Here is a 21,254-nt window from a genome sequence, read left to right on the forward strand (position 1 = left end):
TAGCCCCCACTCACTGCAACTAGAAAAGCCCATGCACAGCAACAAACACCCAGTGCAACCAAAAATTAATTTTTAATAAATTTTTTAAAAAGAATGAAATCTAAAATTCATCAATCTGCAATATGATGGACTCTTCTGAGCCATCCTCAAACAAACAGCAGGGATTCTGGGAAACATAGCACAAATATTCTTTTACCTCCTCAGATGAACTCACAAATAAAGAAAGGGAAATCTCCCAGGCCCAGCAATACAAGGAACTCAAAACCAGAGAGGCAGATATGTTAACTACTTTATGGCTGCTCTGGGGGATCTTAGCTTCTGTTCCTTTTTTTATTGAGGTATAACCAGCATAGAGTAAAAATGTTCAATTCTAAAGTGTAGAGCTTAACGAATTTTTACATATATGTACCACCATGTACCTCTATCCAAATCAAGATCTAGGCTATTTCCCTCAAGTGTAAACACTATCCTGACTCATCATCAAAGACTAGTTTTGCCTGTTTTAGAATTTTATAGGAATGCAATCATACAATGGCTATTCTTTTTTGGTCTAGTTTTCTTTCTTAATTCAGCAGTATGTCTGTTTCATTCCTCCATGTTATCACATATATCAGCAGTTTGCTCTTTTTCATTACTGCACAATATTTCATTGTAAAAAAATTCACTACTTATTTATCACTTCTACTACTGATGGGAATTTGGATTGTTTCCAGTTTGGAACTATGATGAATGAAGCTGCCATGAACACACTTCAGGTGGACATATGCAGGGCTTGGGTTTTAAAAGCTCATCTGGGGACACTGTGAGATGAGACCATCAGCCTAAGCAAAGTAAGGAAATGATGCATAGAAGCCCACATGAAGCCAGGACCATCAGCAGGGCTATGTTCTTGGTGATAGTGTAGACTAGGAAAAAAGTCTACACATAAGCACAGAGTAAATAGAAGGATATCAGTCTGCCTCTGTGTGAGATCTGGGTGGGGAAAAAATCCTCCCCAGGGAATTTAGGATCACAGCCCTGTACCTCACATAACTTTAAAATTAAAATTTACACTATCAGTATACCCTAAAAAACCTCAAGCTGATGAATTAGCACAGAAATCTGTTATAAGCTGGTAATATCCCTAGAGACTCTGATAGAAGTGAATGAGAAATCATTGTAGAAGGACACAGTTTCATCCCACACTGTGCAGGATTCCAATAGATAAATGTCCACTGAACATAAGTCCAAAATTAAAAAAGCAAATGACTCTCACCTTGAGTGACAGTCAGCAAACATATATAATTTAAGTGGAAAAAAAGGTTGCTTATACTCATAAGAGCTTCAGATAACAGAACAGTATAATAGAGATCATAAATAAATGTGTTAAAATAATAACCAAAAATGAATGATATATGATCATAAGAAATAAGACATTATATTTTTTAAAGTGGGAAAGTTTTTAAAATAAACATGGAATTCTTGGATGCTAAAAATTCAGCCATTTATACCAAAACCCACTGAATTATATACTTTAATTGGGTGAATTGTATGGTATGTGAATTACATCTCAAAGAATATTTTTTTAACATTCAACCATTGAAATAATGCTTAAAAACTTAAGACAGGTTCAGTGAAATAGTGTTAGACAGAGCTGTACGGAGAAGCGATGCGCAGAAGGGGAACTTAAGGAAATTCCACAAAGCACAAATAGATAAAAAGATACAAAAATATGAAAGAGCATTTAAAAAAGCTGAGGATAGAGCAATAATGTTCACCTATATCTAATTTCCTGAAGAAGATAGGCTAAATGAGGGGGGTAATATTTGAAAAAATTGTAAGAAATAATGGGTGAGATTTCCAGAATTAATGAAGACACAGCTTCTCAGATATAAGAACCATGAGTATGAGGAAAATAAAGAAACTTGAACCTAGACACATACATCATAGCAAAACTTTAGAACAGATCCACGTCTGCACTCAAGGGTCATCCACCCTTTGCCCCTGGAGTCCCGGCACAGGTGGGATAGCAGCGTCGGCCACCACGGCTCAGAGCTGTGTGCGCACGTCTCACGCGGCTGTGATGGCCACTTCTAGCAGTGACCTGGTTCCTGGAGGCCACAGACATACACCCCGCCCCTCACACCCCGCCCCACCCCGGCTTCCAGGCCCAAGCCTTCCTCCCTGCTTGGTCGTGAAGACCCTGACACCCAGAGCAGGGCCTGCAGATACCTGGTCTCCCTCCCAGAAACATGGGACATATTTTTCTGATTAAGGAAAATAAAAAGGGCTGTGCCATTAAAAAAAAAACAAAAAACTATAGAACACCCAAGAAAATCTTACAAGCAGCTAGAGATAAAGGGTAAACTTTCAATAAAATAATAATTAGACTGGTATAGACTGCACAGTAACAGATTTTCCTACAAAATAGTATTAATTAAACTAGTACAGCCTCAACGATAGCATCAACGAAGGGCAGAAGACTATATGAAAATATCTTTCAAATACTGAGAAAATACAGTCAACCATCTATAACAATAAGATCAGCTAGACTTGTATCCTAGTATCCTAGGATGACTAACTTCACTCTCAGTCGTGTCCGACTCTCTGTGGCCCCATGGACTAGCTCGCCAGGCTCCTCTGTCCATGGGAGTCTCCAGGCAAGAATACTGGAGTGGGCTGCCATTTACTCCTCCAGGGTATCTTCCCAGTCCAGGGATTGAACCCAGGCCTCCCACAATGCAGGTGGATTCTTTACCAGGAAAGCCCCAACTTCATCTTAGTGAAGTTATTTCAAACAAATCGGGACTGAATTTACCACTTCAGACCCAACTTGGAAAAAAAAATTGAGAAAACTACCAAAGATAGAGGAAATTAAACAAGTACAAAAGATACAAAAAGCAATTGTGCTTATTATTTTTTCATATATTTGTAATGTGTCATATTGAAGATTAAATATATGTATGTGTGTATGTAGACAAAAAGAGAGCACAAGAATGCTCCATATGTGAAATATGTGATGATTATTAATATCGTCCATTTGGTGAGCTTGTTCCCTTCCAGGCCAGACACTGATAACTGACCATATCATGGTAAAGAGGTGTGACTTCAGAGACAATAAGCAGACATGTGAGTGAAGCAGGGGCGACTCAAGATCAAGCCAAGTTATTTCAAGGTGCAGAGAAACAAAAGCAAGTAAGAATAGAGATGGAGCTAGGCACTGATAAGAAGGAGCTGGTAAGATGAGATCCTGGGTGGGGGGAGGGGCGGGGGGGGGGGGGGGGGAAGGCAGGCTCCAGGCAACAGACTGGAGCATAATTCCTAATTCCCTGCCCTCTGATAGAAAGAATATGGCAAAGAAGTCAGGTACTCCAAGGGATGCAGGCAGATAGGCATCTGAATATACTAGAGAGGACTGGGGACGCGGGAGGCACTGAAGCATTTGAGACTCCAGCCCTTAGTTGAAAAGCAGACAGAATCCTTGACTGCCTGATCTGATGTCCTCTCCCATATTCCAGAAGAGAGTCAGGCCCCATGCTGGTTGTTGGGAGCTTACTGGGATGAAACTAGGACAAGGCAGATCCAATAAATGAGAACTTCTCTCTCACTCTAATTAGAAAATCAGATCTTACGAAAAGAAAGCAATGGAACCATTTCCTAGGACCCAGAAGTACTTTTAAAACTGAGATGCTGTCTGTGAGACAGGTGCTCAGGCCAGGTACATTGGGAGGACCCAGGGGAATCGGGTGGGGGGGAGGTGGGAGGGGGGGTCGGGATGGGGAATACATGTAACTCCATGGCTGATTCATGTCAATGTATGACAAAACCCACTGAAATGTTGTGAAGTAATTAGCCTCCAACTAATAAAAATAATTGAAAAAAAAATAAATAATAAAAAAAAGAAGGGGAAATAAAAAAAAAAAAAACTAAGATGCTGTCTGTAATATGATAAGAAAACTGAATTTTCACAGTGTGAACTAAGCAAAGAGCTTCCAGTTAGTTGGTTGATTAACAGAGGCGAAGGTGCCAAGCAAGACAAAACACACCCACTTTTGCTCTGTTTTTAGGTGCCAGATTCTCTTTTTGTGTTATTTTCATGTTACAGAGCTAATCTTCACTCATTTAAATGATAGCCTGCTACCTGTAAGAGGTCTAGTCTCTAACTTGTTTAAGAACATTATGGAATGTCATAAATCAGTAAAAGTGGGAGACATTCAGTTCATTAATTATATTTATGACATCATACACTTGAGATGTAACTCAAAATGAACATTTAAAAATTCTTTTCCTCCCTCCTTGGGTTTTCCAAAACATAAAATCCCAGCAGTCTTCATTTTTGCAATGGGCAGTTTTAATTTGATTTCTCTTCTGAAAAAGTTTATAGTACATTTAAACAAAGTTAAAAGTGCTTCCACTATTTTTCTACATCTAACACAATATAGAGCTTTTAAAAATATGTCCTTCTTGTCCCTATTATATCACGCAAATCAGGCTACATTTGGATTTTGCAATATGGCTCTACACCAAGCATCTTTAAGCACCAGATCCCCCTTCCTTTAAAGGTTATTTTACTTATTTATTTTATTTTTGACTGTGCTGGGTCTTTGTTGCTGTGTGCAGGCCTTCTCTAGCTTCAGAGAACAAAGACTACTGTCTAGTTGCAATGCACAGGTTTCTCATTGCAGTGGCTACTCTTGTTGCAGAGCATAGGCTCTAGGACATGCAGACTCAGTAGCTGCAACTCAGAGATTCTGCAGTTTTGGCACATGGGCTTAGATGTCCCTGGGCATGTGGGATCTTCCCAGACCAGGGATAGAACCCATGTCCCTTGCATTGACAGGTGGATTCTTAACTGGACCACCAGAAAAGTCCACCAGATTCCCTTTTATATCCCTACTACTTCTTGTGTTCTTGTGATTGGCCAAAGATCATACATAGAGGGCCTACTTCGTTTGCTGAAGAGATAAGTAGACAGGTTGAGGGGTAAGAAGCTTCTGAAGGCAACTGTCACATCTCTCTATACTGCCTTTCTTCCATTGCTGATCAGTTTCCTCTATAGTAATAAATAAGTTTTTATCCTGCAGTTAGCGAAGGCAGTAATTTAAATCCACATGTTAAATTATTCATTGAGAGCAAATTGTGTTGGAGTTGCAGGAGGAAGAATTGAATTCTTAATTTGTACAGACTCCTAATAAGGCACATTACTACTGAATATTTGTCTCCTTCCAAAGTTCAAACATTACATTCTAACTCCCAACATTATGGTATTAGGAGGTAGGGCCTTTGGGAGGTGATTAGATCATGATAATGGAGCCCTCGTGAATGGGATTAGTGCTCTTAAAACAGACTCCCTCGAGTTTGGGGGAGAATGGATACATGTGTATGTATGGCTGAGTCCCTTTGCTATCTACCTGAAACTATCACAATATTGTTAGTTGGCTATACGCCAATATAAAATAAAAAATCTCTTTTAAAAGAAAGAAGGGGGAGAAAAAGAGACCCCCCTCACCCCTTCCACCATGTGATGACAGCAAGAAATGGCCACTTATGAACCAGTTAGAAAGCTTTCACCAAACACCTAATCTGCCATCACTTTGACCTCAGACTTCAAGACTCCAGAACCCTGAGAAATACATTTCTGTTGTTTATAAGCAACCCAGACTAAGGTATTCTGTTATAACAGCCTAACAGACTAAGACACACATGCAGTCTTTCTTCAGTCCCCACAAGCCTATGAGGTGGACGGGATTAATATTCCCATTTTACAGACGAGGACCCCAAAGCTTAGAAATACTCAGCCACTCTCCCCAGGCCCACAGCTGGTAAAACAAGAGAAGAGATCTGAAGCCAGGCAGTGTGGATCAGGTTGTTGTGCTCTTAGCCACCACGCTGAGACCCTGAGAAATGGCATGAAGTGAAGAAAAGTCAAAGTCGCTCAGTCATGTCAAACTCTTTGTGACCCCATGGACTGGAGCCCCCCAGGCTCCTCTGTCCATGGAGTTCTCCAGGAAAGAATACTTTAATGGGTTGCCTTTTCCTTCTCCAGGGGATCTTCCCACCCAGCAATCCAACCTGGGCCTCCTGCATTGTAGGCAGATTCTTTACCAAATGAGCCACCAAGGAAGCATAGGAAACAACAAATGCAAACTGATCCCATCCAGACTGGGTGTGAAGTGCAGTTCTGGAGCTCATCTGGAGGCCTTTCTCAATCCCCTGGACCCTTGAGGCCTTGCCTAAGTTTCCTGAGCAGCACCTCTTCCTCCCCCGGCCAGGTACACTAGAAGGCCTCCTCCTCCCTGCCTCACAAAACAGAAAATAAGAGGTACCCTGGGATTCTTCTTGGTATCACTGTTGAAGTCCAAAGCTGCAGGGAAAAGGTGATAAATGCCCCCACATTCTCAGTTCAGAAAGTCCCCAGCAGTGGAAGAAAAATGAATGAGAGGTGTGGAGTCCTCAGCCTTTGTGGAGACATAGAGTGGCCACAGAGAGAGGCTATTCCTGCCCTAGTTTTTATCCCTTGTGAGACCAAGGAGGAGCTGCCATTAGGAGTGGAGATCCCAAGCTGGAGACCTGGACAGGAGGAGCTGTGAGGTGGGTGGTCCTGGCAGGGTTGGTGGGGGAAGACAGAGCCAGGTCTCCAATGTCAGAGAACTGTGCAGTGAGAAGGCCCACAAAGAACTCAGCAACGCACCCCCAGGACAGGCTGCCTTTGGGCGTTCTCCACACAGAGGGCAATAAGAGCCAGATGTATTGACTGGAGTAGCAGCACTGACGACCAGAGACCACTAGTCTCCATGCCAGATGAGGAGACAGGTACCCTCTCATTTCCCCCACAGAGAAGCCAGAACACAGAACAGAACAGAAGAAAGGGGTGTGATGGCTGATGACATAGCCATCTCACACCCTCAAAATACCATTCAGAGACACAGTTCTGGGAGGAGAGAGTTTTGAATCAGACGTGAGGTTGTATTTTTGTCAGCAAATAGGATAGAGTCTTTAATACCAGAATGAGACATGTTTAACAACCAGAAGTAACTGAAAAGTTGTATACTCTTGTCTAGAGATTGATGAAGGGACAGCTACTGTCATCTGGAAAGAAGGGGAGATCAATATTGCATAGCTGGAGGGCAGGTACTAGAAAAAGTTATTCACCCTAATAGTTGAAATGCTGTGACATCTACTGCACTAAGATGATTAGAATCAAAAAATCAGGTCATAACAAGTATTGGCAAGGATTCAGAGAAATCATAACCTTCATTCATTGCTGGAGAGAATGTAAATGGTGGCACCATTTTGGAAAATAGCGTGGCAGTTTGTCAAACAGAGTTATCATTTAGCCCAGAAATCCCACTTCTTGGTATATTATATCTAAGAGAATAAAAAACATGTCCACACAAAAACTCGAATGCAAATGTTCACAGCAGCTTTATTCATGAAAACTAAAGGTGGAAACAAAACCAAAATGATTTAACTGATATATGTAATATATCCATATAATGGATATATTATTCAGCCATAAAAAAGGAATGAAATACAGATGCTACAGCATGGGTGAACCTCAAAAACTAAGCGAAAGAAGTCAGTCACAAAAGATCACATACAATTTCATTTACATGGAATGCCCAGAATAGGTAAATCCATAGGGATAGAAAGTAGAAAAGTGGTTCCATAGGGCTGAGAAGGTTGGAAGGTAACAGCTACAGGGTGTCGGGTTTCCTTTGGGGGTGATGAAAATGTTCTAAAATTAATGGTAATGTTTGTTGCACAACTCTGAATATATTAAAAACCATTGATTTGTGAGGGCTTCCCTGGTGGCTCAGACAGTAGAGAATCTGCCTGTGATGCAGGAGACCCAGGTTGATGCTTTCAAACTGTGGTGCTGGAGAAGACTCTTCAGAGTCCCTTGAACTGCAAGATCAAACCAGTCAATCCTAGAGGAAACCAACACTGAATATTCACTGGAAGGACTGATGCTAAAGTTGAAGCTCCAATACTTTGACCATCTGATGCAAAGAACTGACTCATTGGAAAAGAGCCTGGTGCTGGGAAAGGAGAAGGGAGCGACAGAGGATGAGATGGTTGGATGGCACCATGACTCAATGGACACGAGTTTGAGCTAACTCTAGGAGATGGTGAAGGATAGGGAAGCCTGGCATGCTGTAATTAATGGGGCTGCAAAGAGTTGGGTTGTGATTGTGGTTTTCATTCTGTCGGCCCTCTGATGGATAAGGATAAGAGGCTTGTGGAAGCTTCCTGATGGGAGGGACTGGCTGTGGGGGGATCTCAGTCTTGCTCTGATGAGTGGGGCCATGCTCAGTAAATCTTTAATTCAATTTTCTGTTGATGGGCAGGACTGTGTTCTCTCTCTGTAGTTTGGCCTTAGGCCAAACTATGGTAGGGGTAATGGTGATCTCCTTCAAAAGGACTTATGCCAGCAAGTGGCAGCTCCCAGGACTGTTGCATTCAGTGCCCCTGACCTTGTGGCAGGCCACTGTTGACCCACACCTCCACCAAAGACCCCTGGACACTGACAGGCACGTCTGGCTTAGTCTCTTGTGGGGTCACTGCTCCTTTCTTCTGGGTCCTGGTGCACAGGAGGTTTTGTTTGTGCCCTCCAAGAGTCTGTTTCCCCAGTCCTATGGAAGTTCTGTAATCAAATCCCACTGGCCTTCAAGGTCAAATTCCCTGGGGGTTCTCAGTCCCTTTAACAGGTTGTGAAATCTGTTGTGGGGCCTAGAACTTTTATAACAGTGCAAGAACTTTTTTGGTATAATTGTTCTCCAGTTTGTGAGTTGTCAGCTCAGTGGCTCTATAGTGGGGCTAAAGGCGACCTCCTCCATGAGGGCATATATCACACACCATGACTGCCAGATCTGCTGCAGCCAGAGGCCCTATCCCAGTGGCCGGCCACTGCTGACCCATGTCTCTGCAGGAGACACTCAAGCACTCAAAGGCAGGTCTGACTCAGTCTCTGTAGGGTCTCTGGGTCCTGGTGTGCATAAGGATTTGTTTGAACCCTCCAGCATCTCTGGCAGATATGGAGTTTGATTCTATATGTGATTTTGCCCCATCTTATTGGGGCTTCTCCTTTGCCCTTGGACATGGGGTATTGTTTTTTGGTGGGATCCAACATTATCCTGTCAATGGTTGTTTAGCAACGAGTTGCAATTTTGGAGTTCTTGCAGGAGAAGATGAGCACATGTCCTTCTACTCCACCATCTTGAACAGATGAAGCTTCCAAAAGCCTCTTATCCTCATCCATCAGAGGGCAGACAGAATGAAAACCACAATCACAGAAAACCAACCAAATGGATCACATGGACCACAGCCTTGTCTAACTCAATGAAATTATGAGCCATGCCAGAGGGAGGCGGGAGGGGGGTTCGGGATGGGGGACACATGTAAATCCACAGCTGATTCATGTCAATGTATGGCAAAAACCACTACAATATTGTAAAGTAATTAGCCTCCAACTAATAAAAATAAATGGAAAAAAAAATTATGAGCCATGCCATGTAGGGCTGCCCAAGACTGATGGGTAATGGTGGAGAGTTCTGAAAAAATATGGTCCACTGGAGAAGGGAATGGCAAGCCACTTCAGTATTCTTCCCTTGACAACCCCATAAACAGTATGAAAAGACAAGAAGATATGACACTGAAAGATGAACTCCCTAGGTCAGTATGTGCCCAATATGCTACTGGAGAAGAATGGCGAAATAACTCCAGAAAGAATGAAGAGATGGAGCCAAAGCAAAAACATTGCCCAGTTGTGGCTGTGACAGGCGATGGAAGTAAAGTCTGATGCTGTAAAGACCAATATTGCATAGGAACCTGGAATGTTAGGTCCATGAATCAAGATAAATTGGAAGTGGTCAAACAGGAGAGGGCAAGAATGAACATCAATATTTTAGGAATCAGTAAACTAAAGTGGACTGGAATCAGGGAAATTTAATTCAGATGACCATTATATCTACTGCTGTGGGCAAGAATACCTTAGAAGAAATGGAGTAACCCTCATAGTCAACAAAAGAGTCCAAAACACAGTACTTGGGTGAAATCTCAAAAACAACAGAAAGATCTCTGTTCACTTCCAAGGCAAACCATTCAGTATCACAGTAATCCAAGTCTATGCCCCAACCACTAATGCTGAAGGGGCTGAGGCTGAATGCTCTATGATGACCCACAAGACCTTCTAGAACTAACACCAAAAAAACATGTCCTTTTCATAATAGGGGACTGGAATGCAAAAGCAGGAAGTCAAGAGATACCTGGAGTAACAGGCAAGTTTGGCCCTGGAGTTCAAAATGAAGCAGGGCAAAGGCTAACAGAGTTTTGCCAAGAGAATGCACTGGTCATAGCAAACACCCTCTTCCAACAACACAAAAGATGACTCTACACATGGACATCAGCAGATGGTCAATACTAAAATCAGATTGACTATATTCTTTGCAGGCATAGATGGAGAAGCTCTATATAGTCAGCAAAAACAAGACACGGAGCTGACTGTGACTCAGATCATGAACTCCTTATCATCAAATTCAGACTTAAATTGAAGAAAGTAGGGAAAACCACTAGACCATTCAGGTATGACCTAAGTCAAATCCCTTGGAGAAGGCAATGGCAACCCACTCCAGTACTCTTGCCTGGACAACCCCATGGAGGGAGGAGCCTGGTAGGCTGCAGTCCATGGGGTCACTAAGAGTCGGACATGACTGAAGCGACTTAGAAGCAGCAGCAGCAGCAGAAATCAAATCCCTTATGATTATATAGTGGAAATGACAAATAGATTCAAGGGATTAGATCTGATAGGCAGAGTGCCTGAAGAACTATGGACGGAGGTTCGTAACACTGTATAGAAGGCAGTGATCAAGACCATCCCCAAGAAAAAGAAATGCAAAAAGACAAAATGGTTGTCTGAGGAGGCCTTACAAATAACAGAAAAGAAGAGATGCTAAAGGCAAAGGATAAAAGGAACAGTATATCCACCTGAGTGCAGAGTTCCAAAGAAAAGCAAGGAGAAATAAGAAGACCTTCCTAAGTGATCAATTCAGAGAAATAGAGGACAATCATAGAATAGAAACAACTAGAGATCTCTTCAAGAAAATTAGAAATACCAAGGGAACACTTCATGCAAAAATGGGCACTATAAAGGACAGAAACAGTATGGACCTAACAGAAACAGAAGATATTAAAAAGAGGTGGCAAGAATACACAGAAGAACTATACAAAAAAAGATCTTAATGACCCAGATAACAACGAAGGTGTGATTACTCACTAAGAGCCATACATCCTGAAGTGCAAAATTAATGGGCTTTAGGAAGCATCACTATGAAAAAAGTTAGTGGAGGTGATGGAATTCCAGCTAAGCTGTTTCAAATCCTAAAAGATGATGCTATTAAAGTGCTGCACTCAATATGTCAGCAAATTTGGAAAACTCAGCAGTGGCCACAGGACTGGAAAAGGTCAGTTTTTGTTCCAATCCCAAAGAAAGGCAATGTCAAAGAATGTTCAAACTACTGCACAATTTCACTTATCTCACACACTAGCAAAGTATTGCTCAAAATTCTCCAACCTAGGCTTCAACAGTACGTGAACAAAGAACTTCCAGATGTTCAAGCTGGATTTTAAAAAGGCAGAGGAACCAGAGATCAAATTGTCAACATCCAGTGGATAATAGAAAAAGCAAGAGAGTTCCAGAAAAACATCTATTTTCTTCACTGATTACACCAAAGACTTTGACTATGTGGATGACAACAAACTGTGGGAAATTCTTCAAGAGATGGGACTACCAGACCACCTTACCTGCTTCCTGAGAAATCTGTACGTGGGTCAAGGAGCAACAGTTAGAGCTGGACAGGGAACAACAGATAGGTTCCAAATTTGGAAAGGAGGACATCAAAGCTGTACATGGTCACCCTGCTTATTTAATTTATATGCAGAGTACATCATTAGAAATGCCAGACTGGATAAAGCAGTCTGGATAAAGCCAAGCTGGAATCAAGATTGCCAGGTGAAAATCAATAACCTCAGATATGCAGATGATACCACCTTTATGGCAAAAAGCAAAGAGGAAGTAAAGAACCTCTTGACAAAGGTGAAAGATGAGAGTGAAAAGGTGGCTTAAAATTCAACATTCAAAGAATGAAGATCATGGCATCTGGTCTCATAACTTTATGGCAAATAGATGGGGAAACAATGGAAAGAGTGACAGACTTTATTTTCTTGGGCTCCAAAATCACTGTAGATGGCGACTGCAGCCATGAAATTAAAAGCCGTCTGCTTCTTGGAAGAAAACCTATGACAAACCTAAACAACATATTAAAAAGCAGAGACATTACTCTGCCAACAAGTGTCCTTATAGTCAAAGCTATGGTTTTTCCAGTAGTCATGTATGGATGTGAGAGTTGGACCACAAAGAAAGCTGAGCGCCAAAGAATCAATGCTTTTGAACTGTGATGTTGGAAAAGACTCTTGAGAGTCCCTTGGCCTGCAAGATCAAACCAGTCAATTTTAGGAAATCAGTCATGAATACTCTTTGTAAGGACTGACACTGAAGCTGAAGCTCCAATACTTTGGCTACCTGATACAAAGAACTGACTCATTAGAAAAGACCCTTAATTTTTGAAAGATTGAAGGCAGGAGAAGAAGGGGATAATAGAAGATGAGATGGTTGGATGGCATCACTGACTCAATGGAAATGAGTTTGAGCAAGCCCCGGGAGTTGGTGATGGACAGGGAAGCCTGGCATGCTGTAGTCCATGGGGCTGCAAAGAGCCAGGCATGCCTGCGCAACTGAACAACAATTAATTTGTGGACTTGCCTGGTGGTCCAGTGGTTAAAAATCTGCCTGCCAATGTAGGGGACATGGATTCAATCCCTGGTCAGGAGGATTTCACATGCCACAGAGCAACTAAACCCATGTGTCAAAACTACTGAGCCTATATGATCTAGAGCCTGTACTCCACCACAAGAGAAGACCCCACAGTGACCAGCACTATCACTGCAACTAGAGAGTAGCCCCTGCTCTAGAGAAAGTAACTCCTGCAACTAGAGAAAGCCCAATGCAGCCAAAAATAAATAAAATAAAAAATTAAAAAAAATAAAAACCAATGACTTGTACTTTTTAATTAGGTAAATTATATGGTAGGAGAATTACAACTCAATAAAGCAGTTGCTGAAAACAAACAACATGCATGCCATAATAGAAGACAAGTACCTGGCAAACACAGAGAAGAGGTTGGGCAGGTTGGGCCAGGTCCGACCTGGCCTGGAGCAGCAGTTCTCACATTGAGAGCACCCTGGAGTCCATTCTGGGAAGGTGGCCTGGCCAAGCACCCTGAGCTGGCTCCAGCTGGCCCCCCTGCAGAGTGTCCTGACCACCGTGAGAGCACAGTCCTGGAGGTCTACCCACACAGTTAGAGGACTTGACTTGGAGACCAAGAGGCCTCAGATTGTGAGAGAAGGCAGATGAGCACTAGACAGCAGGTATCTCTACCTCAGCTCTGTTCTCTACATTCCTCCACTCAGGGTGCAACCTGGACCCACACAACTCAGCTGGTGCAGAATCTCAGGCCACCCCAGAACTACTGAACCTGGATCTGATTTTTACTGCACCACAGAAATCACAATGCCTCCTTCAAAAGGAGGATTTTGTGGGAGGCCTCAGTAACAGGGTCTTCACTGGTGGCTCAGATGGTAAAGAATCTGTGTGCAATGCAAGAGACCCAGGTTCAATCCCTGGATCGAGACGATCCGCTGGAGAAGGGAATGGCAACCCACTCCAGTACTCTTGCCTGGGAAATCCCGTGGATAAAGGAGCCTGGTGGGCTACAGTCCATGGGGTTGCAATGAGTCAGACACAACTGAGCATGTGGTCATGCACATGGAACACTGCAGAGAACACAGACTGACAGTCAGAACACCTGAGTTTGACCTGCAACTCTTCTAAGTACAAGGACCCCACACCCAAATCCTTTGTTCTCTTCCCGCTTTGTCCCCAGGTGTGAAGTGCAGAGTTGGGGGTTGGTGAAAAAGGGTGAGCTGAAGAAGGCGGGGCATTGTCCCTTACTGCTATTTAATTCTGTAAATCTATGGCTGGTTCTATTATATTTGGAGGGCAAACTTATGGTTTGATTTTCATTTGAGGATTGTTATCAGATTATTTGAGGGAAACAGCCAGAGCTGAGTTCTGCGACTGTCAGCACTGAAGCGTCATCATCACCATTGGTCAGATGTACCAGGAAACGTTTGCTGAGAACTCTGAGCCAGGTACTGTGCTGAGTGCTCTCTGCAGATTCTCTCCCTGCATGTTAATAACAGTCCCCTGAGGCTGTGACTGTACACTTGAGGAACCTTAAGGCTTCAGGTGGTGAGATCGACTGTCCAGGATCATAGCTAGAAAATGGCAGAGCCAAGAACTGGATTCAGCAGTCTGCCTCCCAGATGTTCTTATTTGTCTGAGTGATAACCTCACAGTCCTCAAACCTCAATAGCAGGGTTTGCAGGGTGACAGGGATGGAGAAAAAGCTGTAAGAACCCCCATAAAGCAACTCACTATGGGAAAAAAGAAAAAGCATTTGCCTGCCAATGCAAAAGACACAGGTTTGATCCCTGTCCAGGAAAATCCCTTGGAGAAGGAAATGGTAACCCACTCCAGTATCCTTGCCTGGAAAATTCCATGGACAGAGGAACCTGGTGGGCTACAGTCCATGGGGTCTCAAAGAGTCAGACACAACTTAGTGACTGAAAAACAACAACAATAATCTAGGTTCACCCCCAGGAAGCATGCAGCAGCCGCCCCACACCTAGGGGCACACAGGAGTCCAGTAGCCATTTGATTATTGCCTCCTAGTAGCTCAGAAGGTAAAGAATCTGCCCACAATGCAAGAAACCCAGGTTCGATCCCTGAGTTGGGAAGACCCCCTGGAGAAGGATATGGCAACCCACTCCAGTATTCTTGTCTGGAGAAGTCCATGGACGGAGGAGCCTGGCATTGGACTACAGTTCATGGGGTCTCAAAGGGTCGGACATGACTGAGGAACTAACACTTACACTTTCACTTCCTCTCCCTACAACCATCTATCTTGAGACTTCATCAGGAAGAGACCCAACCACCCTGAGTCCTGCTCACTCTTGCACCCAGCCCCACCCCTCTCTATTATTCATTCCCCTATCCACAAAGCAAATTCTTCCTGATCACCTAGTGTATGCCAGACTCGATGTGGCAAGTGCAGACAGTGCAGCTGGGGTCCCTGAGTCCTGAAACCCGACCCGGCCTGGTAGAGGAAGGAGACAGGCCTGTTTACCCACCTGTTTTGAGAGCTATAAAAACAAAGCCCATTGTCTCTCAGCAGCCATCTGAAACAATTAGTTTCAACTCTCAGACTTAATGGGCTTCCACACTGTGAAAAAGCACTTTTTGGAGAGGGGCAGGAGACATAAATTAGAATAATAATACAATTAAAATGCATGTTCCTTCCACTTATTTAAATTACTCTTCTTTGTGTCTTGAGAAAATGCATCCTTCCTCGAAGATATTTAAGGAGAATCAAGGAGGCTGTTGAGATGAGCAAGAAATGCCCCATACAGAAAACACATGAATAGCCTACCCTGCAGACCCGGCGGCCCTCTAGGGCTCCATAAAGGTCCTCAGAGGGAATGTCCTGGCATATCACTGGCCCTCTCCATAAACACCCATTTGTTCATTCGTTCATCAACAGTTTTTTTTTTTTTTTACATCTCCTTTTTTCTGCACCTCCTCATGCCTGGCACTCAGAATAACGTGAGCTGGCCTGGACACAGTACCTACCCTCAAGGGCACTGTCTAGGAGGAAAGCAACCAAGCAGAGAAGAATAGGACCAGGAGTCACCGCTGCTGTAACAAGCAGACGGGAGGTGAAGGGGCCCCATCCACCCTGGGCGGGTGAGGGAGGGGTGGGCAGCGTGGCCCCTCAGAGGGAGAGCCTTGCCCTGAGCCCCCAAGGATGAGAAGGAATTAACTAAATGTGGGAGAAGAGAAGGGGTCCTCCAGACACAGTAACCAGCAAGAACAAAGGCCTGGAATGTGGTAGGGCGAGGAGAGTGAGAAGCATTAAGCCAGGAGACAGGACTCAGAGGAGGACAAGAGAAACAGGGACTCACCAGACCAGAAGGGTCTGAGAGGTGTGGGGACTTTCTCCTGGAGGCCTTAGGAAACCAAGGTGAGCCCCCCAGGTAGCAGGGGTGGAGTATCCAGCAGCCCAGAAACCACAAAAGGAAGCCTAACACCCACTTGACCGAGGACACAGCAGTGAGTTCCAGTCTGTCCTCAGGAAAGCACAGCCTTTGGATCCTGAATTATTGGTTTTGTGCACCATCTGCTGGCAAGATTTCTTCAGCGCAACTGATTCAATCCGGATGTTCAAACAAAATCTTTCAAAACCATCTTAACAAGGAACGATGATATTGGGTCATTTGCAGAGATGTGGATGGACCTAGAGACTCTCATACAGAGTGAAGTAAGTCAGAAAGAGGGAAAAAAATACTGTATATTAAAGCATATATGTGGAATCTAGAAAAATTGTACAGATGAACCTATTTGCAGGGCAGGAATAGAGATACAGAAGTAGAGGATGGACAGATGGATATGGGGGTGGGGAGGGGAGGGTGGGATGAACTGGGAGATTAGGACTGACGTATATACCATGTGTCAAATAGATAGCTAGTGTGAAGCTGTTGTATAGCACAGAGAGCTCAGTTTGGTGCACTGAGATGAACTGGCATAGTGAGATGTGGGGTAGGGTAGCAGGAAGGTCCAAGAGGGAGGGATCTATGTATATATATAGGTGTTTCACTTCTTTGTACAGCAGAAACCAACACAACACTGTAAAGCAATTATACTCCAATTTGAAGGAAAAAAAGTATTAATTGGCACAGGGAAAGTCCATGAAGTTGCATGCTAAGTCGCTTCAGTCATGTCCAACTCTGTGCAACCCTATGGACTGTAGACTGCCAGGCTCCTCTGTCCATGGAATTCTATAAGCTAGAATACTGGGGGCACAGTCCTAAGATGGTGGAGGAATAGGACAGGAAGACCACTTTCTCCCCCACAAATTCATCGAAAGATCATTTGAACACCGAGCGCATTTCACAAAACAACTTCTGAATGCTGGCAGAGGACACCAGGCACCCAGAAAGGCAGCCCATTCTCTTGGAAGGGAGGTAGGGCAAAATGTAAAAGATAAAAAGAGAGACAAAAGAGTTAGAGATGGAGACCCGTCCCAGGGAGGGAGTCGTGAAGGAGGAAAAGTTTTCAAACACCAGGAAACTCTCTCACCAGCAGGTTGGAGGGGAGTTTGGGAATCTTGGAGGGCAACATAACCAGGAGGAAAAAAAAAGAACCCACAAATTACGCATCTAGCCACTACTCCCAGTGAAGAGGTAGCCCAGACACTCGCGTCTGCCAGCAGCAAATGGGGGCTGAACAGGGAGCCGCTGGCTGCATTGCTTAGGGTAAGGACCAGGCCTGAGTGTCCTGAGGACAATCCGAGGGAGCTAACATGAGATAGCAACCCAAACTGTGGGATAGCCAGAGAGAAGAAAGGAAAAAAAAAAAAAAACAGAGAGAGAACTTTCCCTCAAAAAGCTCTAAGGCACAGCCTGGCCCACTCACAGAACAAAGGATAGAGCAAATACCAGAGGAGAGCTAGCCGGCTCTGGACCAGTCCCTCCCCCAACCAGAGGCAGGCGGGCAACAGCCAGAGCCGGAAGGCGAGGGGCAATCTCGGCCCCAGAGAGGGCATTCTCCACCAAACTGTGAGCAGTTGCTAACAAAGTCTTCCTGGGATCCTGGACGGTTGACATCTGCCAGGAGGGTCACAGTCAGAGAGCGACTCCCCAGAGGAGACACACGGCACACCTGAAACTGCACTCCTGCTACACACCCAGGAAACCAAGGGGCTGGGACCGGGGAGGTGATAAGACGCACCGCCAGGCTGAAAGAGTGTGCTCGCCAAGCACCTGGTCACCCGAGCTGCTCGGACCTGGGAAGGGCACAAAATGCACGCCCAACCGAGTCTGTGCCTTTGTGGAGTACCCCAGAACCTGAACCTGAGCAGCTTAGACCTGGGAAGTGCACGCGACCCAGGGCTGACTTTAGACCGTTCCCCTGCAGAGCAACCCGGAGCCTGAGCAGTATAGACTGGGACAGCACACACGCCATAAGTGGGGGCAAACCCAGTGTGGCCCAGACACTGCAAGCGCTCCCCGCACACGCCAGTGATGTTTGCGTGCAGTTCTCCTCCCTCCCCACAGCACGACTGAACAAGGGAGCCTGAAAAATGACCACCTTCACCCCCTCGTGTCAGGGCGGAAATTAGACACCGAAGAGACTTGCAAACAGAGGAAGCCAAAATAAACAAAGAAGAGGGAACCACTCTGGAAGTGACAGGTGCAACAGATTAAAACCCTGTAGTCAGTACTAACTACACTGGAAGAGGCCTATAGACCTTGAGAAAAAGTATAAGCTGGAACAAGGAGCTATCTGAAACTGAACTGACCCCACACCACCCACAACAGCTCCAGAGAAATTCTTAGATATGTTTTACTATTATCATTTTGTAATTTTTTTTATTTTTTTAATTTTAAGTTCTTTATTACTCCTTTAATTTTCATTTTAATAATGTACTATTACCTTGCAAAAAAAAAAAGACCCTATTTTTAAAGCAAATTTCATATATATGTTTTTTATAATTTTTGTGATTTTGTTTTGTTTTTTTAATATTGTATTTTTGAGAGTGTAACCTCTACTCTAGATTTTTAATTTTTGCTTCTTGGGTTTTGTTATCAACTTTGTACCTTTAAGAATTCAATCTTCACTACCCATTTTTGCTTAGGAGTGTGATTACTCGCTTGATTACTCTCTCCCCCTTTTGACTCTCCTTTTTCTCCCCTGGGTCACCTATATCTCCTCCCTCTCCCTTCTCTTCTCTCCCCAAATCTGTGAATCTTTTTGGGTGTTCTGTGCTCTGGAGAACACTTAGGGAACTGATTACTGGCTAGATCTGTGTCTCTCCTTTTGACTCCCCCTCTTCTCCTCCTGGTAACCTCTAACACAGCATTATAAACAAAATGAAAGGCAAGGAAATATTCAGCAAGTAAAGGAACATGATAAATGCTCACCAAACCAAAAAAAAAGAGGAGGAGATAGGGAGTCTGCCTGAAAAAGAATTCAGAATAATGATAGTAAAAATGATCCAAAATCTTGAAAACAAAATGGAGTTACAGATAAATAGTCTGGAGACAAGGATTAAGAAGATGCAAGAAATGTTTAACAAAGACCTAGAAGAAATAAAGAAGAATCAATCAATAGTGAATTATGCAATAAATGACATCAAAAACACTCTGGAGGGAACCAACAGTAGAACGAATAACTGAGGCAGAAGACAGGATAATTGAGGTGGAAGATAGAATGGTGGAAATAAATGAAGCAGAGAGGAAAAAGAAAAAAGAGTTAAAAGAAATGAGGACAACCTTGGAGACCTCTGGGACAATGTCAAATGCCCCAACATTTGAATCATAGGAGTTCCAGAAGAAGAAGACAAAAAGAAAGGCCATGAGAAAATACTTGAGGAGTTGAAATAATAGTTGAAAACTTCCCTACAATGGGGAAGGTAATAGCCACCCAAGTCTAAGAAACCCAGAGAGTCCCAAACAGGATAAACCCAAGGCGAAACACCCCCAAGACATTTATTAATCAAATTAACAAAGATCAAACACAAAGAGCAAATATTAAAAGGGAAAAGCAACAAATAACACACAAGGGGATTCCCATAAGGATAACAGCTGATCTTTCAATAGAAACACTTCAGGCCAAAAGGGAATGGCAGGACATACTTAAAGTAATGAAAGAGAAAAACCTACAACCCAGATTACCATACCCAGCAAGGATCTCATTCAAATATGAAGGAGAAATCTAAATCTTTACAGACAAGCAAAAGCTGAGAGAATTCAGCACCACCAAACCAGCTCTTCAACAAAAGCTAAAGGATCTTCTCTAGACAGGAAACACAGAAAGGTTTATAAACTCGAACCCAAAACAACAAAGTAAATGGCAATGGGATCATACTTATCAATAATTACCTTAAATGTAAATGGGTTGAATGCCCCAGCCAAAAGACAAAGACTGGCAGAATGGATATAAAAACAAGATCCCTATATATGCTGTCTACAAGAGACCCACCTCAAAACAAGGGACACATACAGACTGAAAGTGAAGGGCTGGAAAAAGATATTTCATGCAAATGGAGACCAAAAGAAAGCAGGAGTTGCAATACTTATATCAGATAAAATAGACTTTGAAACAAAGGCCATGAAAAGAGACAAAGAAGGATACTACATAATGATCAAAGGATCAATCCAAGAAGAAGATACAACAATTATAAATATATATGAACCCAACATAGGACCACCACAATATGTAAGGCAAATGCTACCAAGTATGAAAGGGGAAATTAACAGTAACACAATAACAGTGGGAGACTTTAATATCCTACTCACATCTATGGATAGATCAACAAAACAGAAAATTAGCAAGGAAATACAAACTTTAAATGATAGGATGAATCAGTTAGACCTAATTGATAGCTATAGGACATTTCAACCCAAAACAATAAAAGTTCACCTTTTTCTCAAGTGCACACAGAACCTTCTAAATCTAGCCTTGGTAAATTCAAAAAAATTGAAATCACTCCAAACATCTTTTCTGATCACAGTGCAGTAAGACTAGATGTCAACTACTGGAAGAAAAAAAACTATTAAAAATACAAACATATGAAAGTTAAACAACATGCTTCTGAATAACCAATAAATCACAAGAGAAATCAAAAAAGAAATCAAAATATGCATAGAAATGAATGAAAATGAAAACACAACAACCCAGAACATATGGGATTCAGTAAAAGCAGAACTAAGGGGAAGGTTCATAGCAATACTACCTTACCTCAAGAAACAAGAGAAAAAGCAAATAAGTAACCTAACTCTACACCTAAAGCACCTAGAAAAAGAAAATGTGAAGAACCTTAGGGTTAGGAGAAGGAAAGAAATCATAAAAATTAGGGCAGAAATAAATGGGAAAAAAAAGGAGACCATAGCAAAAACCAACAAAGATAAAAGCTGGTTCTTTGAGAAGATAAATAAAATAGACAAACCATTAGCCAGACTCAACAACACAAAAAGAGAGAAGAATCAAATTAACAAAATTAGAAATGAAAATGGAGAAATCACAACAGACAACACAG

Source organism: Cervus elaphus, chromosome 19 (assembly GCF_910594005.1).
Source record: "Cervus elaphus chromosome 19, mCerEla1.1, whole genome shotgun sequence".
Taxonomy (NCBI): domain Eukaryota; kingdom Metazoa; phylum Chordata; class Mammalia; order Artiodactyla; family Cervidae; genus Cervus; species Cervus elaphus.